Raw genomic sequence first — 5,001 nt, forward strand, 5'->3', positions numbered from 1 at the left:
GCCTGTGTAAGTGTGATTTCTCTCAGTAATGGATTTAATGCTTCTGCAAAATGAATGCAGCTGTGTGTGCGAGCCTTTAAATGCTCCCACGAGTGAACGATGACAGGCCGAAGGCTATTTGTCTTTAACGCACGTGCCTCTGCACAGTCGTGATGTTTAACTGCTGGGAAATCAAACCGTGTCCTCTGTGATACACGAGCCTGCTGAACAGAAACCGCTTCAAGCAAAACATGCTCTAAAATGATTGGCGAGCTGAAATCAGTTATCCATCTGTTACCAATGCCGAAGTCATGTAGCACCGCCATCGACCTGACACCGGGCGGCAGACGTGACCACGTCAGTCAGGACGTCCATCAGGAGCTTTGCCTTCAGGAGCAGATGGAGGTTTGGCTTTGGCTGCGTCTCCACAACACCACCTCTGCATGTGAATAAAGGATGAGCTGGGACTGACACACCTGTCTCACTGACTTCCCCAAACCTGCTTCATCCTGCAGCGTCGCCTCCTGCTGGTCATGAGAAACACTGCGCCTCACTGCACGACCACAATAACAAGGACAACACTGCAGTGAATGCACTAACTTAATATGTTCATGATGAACGCCTGTTTAGTCATCTGGATCCAGCTGAGCGCCCCCGTCAGGTGACCTGAGTGTGTTTTCTGCAGATGTGCTGCTTCAGGGTCGAGATTTGCCAAATGTTTCTGCGTCACTTGTGAAGCTTTAAAACCACGGGACGCCACTTTAAAGGAGGTTTTGAGTATCGCGGCTGCTTCCGTGCTGTCTCTGTTTGTGACTGAGTGCAGAACAGCCGTCAGCGCGAGTGGCTGAGGCAGTAAAATGTGTCACATGTGAGCATGGTTTAAAAATGCTCCCATCGCTGTGTGAGGGTCTAAAACAGTTTTTCTCTTCTTGGCATGATTTTTGTTCATATATTACAGATCAGCTGTAATCATGGGTGTTTATCTCAGAGGAAAAGAGCCAACACTGGACTGGATATTTAAACCTTTGTTGATTTAGCGTTCTCTTTTTTACTTTTCAATTTCAGAACAAAGAGCTCCATTAGCGCTTGAACGCTGGCCTGTTGGCAGACTTTTGTCTGAGTGTGTTTGGCGTCGTTGTCATTGAGAAAGTGAGCGCTGATGTGTTTTATGTTTCCGAGCAGCAGCTTCAGGGCACAGACTCACTAAGATTAATCTCTGCCATCGCACAAGTCATCCCAACATTTGCTCTCTGACTCTTATGGATGTTTCAATTCAATTCAATTCAATTCAATTTTATTTATATAGCGCCAAATCACAATAACATTCGCGTCAAGGCGCTTCATAGATACAGAGAAAAACCCAACAATCATATGACCCCCTATGAACAAGCACTTTGGTGACAGTGGGAAGGAAAAACTCCTTTTTAACAGGCTCAGAACCAGGCTCAGGGAGGGGCGGGGCCATCTGCTGTGATTGGTTGGGGTGAGAGAAGGAAGACAGGATAAAGACATGCTGTGGAAGAGAGACAGAGGTTAATAACAGATATGATTCAATGCAGAGAGGTCTGTTAACACATAGTGAGTGAAGAAGAAACACCCAATGCATCATGGGAAATGCCGGTAGCCTACATCTATTGCAGCATAACTAAGGGAGGATTCAGGGTCACCTGGTCCAGCCCTAACTATATGCTTTAGCAAAAAGGAAAGTTTGAAGCCTAATCTTTTTTTTTTCTTTTTTTTTTTGTCCCGTTTGGATCTTTAGCCATCAGAATTGTTGTCTTAAGGCCAAGAAAGATGCCAATCGGATTTATTTTACCAAGTGGATCATCATGGCCTTGCCATATTGGTCCATTTGATTGACCTTTATTATAATTATGAATTTATTTTATTTTCAGTTGCTACAAACGGGACAGACATGACAGGGGGATAGGACAGGGAGAAAGAATGAAAGAAAGAGAGGGAGAGAAAGAAAACCAAAGGGGAGAAGAGACGGTGAGAAGGGGGGGAAGAAAGAAAGAAAAACAAACAAAACACCTGGATCACCTGTATGGAGAAAAAAAAGCAGAAGAGAAAGCAAACAACAAAGAGCAACATAATAAAAAAAACGGCACCATCACAATAAACTAGCTAGCAGTAGATATCAGTAGATACTAAATATTAAACGATATTGTGCAGCACGCAAGATAGACAGCGCACAATGTGCTTTAAGGCAGCAGCCAAGAAAGCTGTAGTCCGCGTCTGTGAATACCCGTGTGTACACCTGTGTGCATACCTGTGTGGATCAGCATGCTTGCATTCCAAAGGTTTCTCCATGTAACGATCTGCTAGAGGGTGTGGGGGGGCCACAGCCCCGTCCACCAGGGCATGAAGCAGGTATGGAGGAGATCAAAACTCCAGACATCCAGAGGCCCCCAGAACACAAGAGACCAAGGAAGACCAACAGAGGGGCAGCCGCGCCACTGTCCCAGAAAGAGCTGAGGAGAGTCCCAGATGAGGGCTCACTCAGCAGCCGCGGAGCAGAAGCCAGGGGGGGTTGCAGTGACGCGCCCGTGAGCTCCGCCGGCAGCCAGCCGTGCCTGAGTGACCGAGCCCCAGGCCGAGAGGCCGGGGGCACCCCACCTCCGAAGTGGCCCGAACGAGCCCCAGGCTCCAGGCCCCGATAACGTGTGTGTGTGTGTGTGTGTGTGTGTGTGTGTGTGTGTGTGTGTGTGTGTGTGTGTGTGTGTGTGTGTGTGTGAATAAATGCATGAACTAGTTTTTCAGCGTCACTCTGAGACAGGATGTTTCTAATTTTAGAGATGTTGCACAAATGGAAGAAAGCAGTCTTACATATTTGTTTAATATGTGCGCTGAAGGACATGTCCTGGTCAAAAATGACTCCAAGGTTCCTCACAGCGTTACTGGAGGCCAAGGTAATGCCATCCAGAGGAAGAATCTGGTTAGATACCATATTTCTAAGATTTTCAGGGTCGAGTACAATAACCTCAGTTTGATCTGAATTAAGAAGCAGAAAGTTAGCGGCCATCCAGGTCTTTATGTCTTTAAGACATTCCTGCAGTTTGACTCATTGGTGTGTGTTATCTGGCTTCATGGACAGATAGAGCTGGGTGTCATCTGCATAGCAGTGTAAATGTATGCTATGTCTTCTAATGATGCTGCCTAAGGGAAGCATGTATAATGTAAACAGAATTGGTCCTAGCACTGAACCCTGTGGAACTCCATAATTAACCTCAGTGTGTGAAGAGGACTCTCCATTTACATGCACAAACTGGAGTCTATTAGATAGATATGATACAAACCACTGCAGCGCAGTACCTGTAATACCTACAGCATGTTCTAATCGCTCTAATAGGATATTATGGTCGACAGTATCGAACGCTGCACTGAGGTCTAGCAGGACAAGCACAGAGATGAGTCCACTGTCAGAGGCCATAAGAAGATCATTTGTAACCTTCACTAAAGCTGTTTCTGTGCTGTGATGAGCTCTGAAACCTGACTGAAACTCTTCAAATAAACCTCTGCAGATGATCTGTTAGCTGTTTGACAACTACTCTTTCAAGGATGTTTGATATGAAAGGAAGGTTGGAGATTGGCCTATAATTAGCTAAGACTGCTGGGTCTAGAGATGCTTTTTGAGTAAAGGTTTAACTACAGCTAGCTTGAAGGCCTGTGGTACATAGCTGATCATTAGAGATAGGTTGATCATATTTAAGATCGAAGCATTAATTAATGGCAGGACTTCTTTGAGCAGTTTTGTACGAATGGGGTCTAAAAGACACGTTGATAGTTTGGAGGAAGTAATTATTGAAGTTAACTAAGAAAGATTAATTGGAGAAAAAGTGTCATGATCCTGGGTCTTTTGACCCAGCGTTTTAAGTTTGAGTTTATTTTGTTCATTAGGTTATCTAAGTTCATTTGTTTATTAGATTCCCCTTGTGTTTCCAACCCCTGTTAAGTCTCCCTTGTCTTTCATGTGCTTTATGTCTGTGTTTCTTATGTTGTCATATTTGCGTTTCATTATGTTTCCCATTTTATTTTGAAAGAGGTCCTGTGTTCCTGCACTTTGTTTTACTCTTCCCCTGTGGTGTTGTTATGTTCTTGTTGTGTCTACTGTGCCTTTCTGTTCCATGTTTCAGGTTCCTATGTTCTGTCTCCTCAGTCTGTTAAGTTCACATGTCTTGAGTTCCATCAGTGTTTCCTGTTTTACTTTCACAGTCTGTCCTATGTTAATGTTTCTAGTTTTGCTTCCCTTGTCTCGTCCTGCCTAATTACTCCCAGCTGTGCTCTCCTCCTGTGGCTCATTCCCCCTCGTTATCCCTCAGTGTATTTAAGCCCCATGTTTCTCTTTGTCAGTGTTGCGTCCTCCCTCATAGCTGTGTGATAGTTTCCCTGTGGCTCCTTGTGCTTTAGTTTTCCCAGTTTAGTTTAGTTTAGTTTTGTATTGTTTTTCGTGTCCCACTCCACGCCAGCAATTAAGCTGTGTTTTTTGAGTTTACCTTTTGACTCTGTGAGTTTGCTTTTGGGTCCTACTCTTGCCTGCACACAGCCGTATTGTGACAAAAAGAGTCTAACTTAACATCAATGGTACTAAGAGTAGCTGTAGATAATATTACATCTGTGGGATGATTATTGGTAACTTTTTTCTCTAATGATTAAAATTTTATTTGTGAAGAAGTTCATGAAGTCATTACTAGTTAACGCTAAAGGGATGGTTGGCTCTTTGGGTCTTTGGTTGATTAATAGGCTGGTGTGAAAAATTGCTGCCACACCTCCCCCTCGGCCTGTGCTTCGAGGTTTCTGGTAGTTAGAATGACTCGGGGGTGTTGATTCATTTAAACTAACATAATCATCCTGCTGCAACCAGGTTTCTGTAAGGCAGAGTAAATCAATTTGTTGATCAATTATTAAGTCATGTACTAACAGAGACTTGGAGGAGAGAGACCTAATATTTAATAATCCACATTTCACTGTTTTACTCTTTGGTTCAGATGTGGATACTGTATTGTTCTTTCTTTGTAATTG

Source organism: Astatotilapia calliptera, chromosome 20, assembly GCF_964374335.1.
Source record: "Astatotilapia calliptera chromosome 20, fAstCal68.1, whole genome shotgun sequence".
Classification (NCBI taxonomy): Eukaryota; Metazoa; Chordata; class Actinopteri; order Cichliformes; family Cichlidae; genus Astatotilapia; species Astatotilapia calliptera.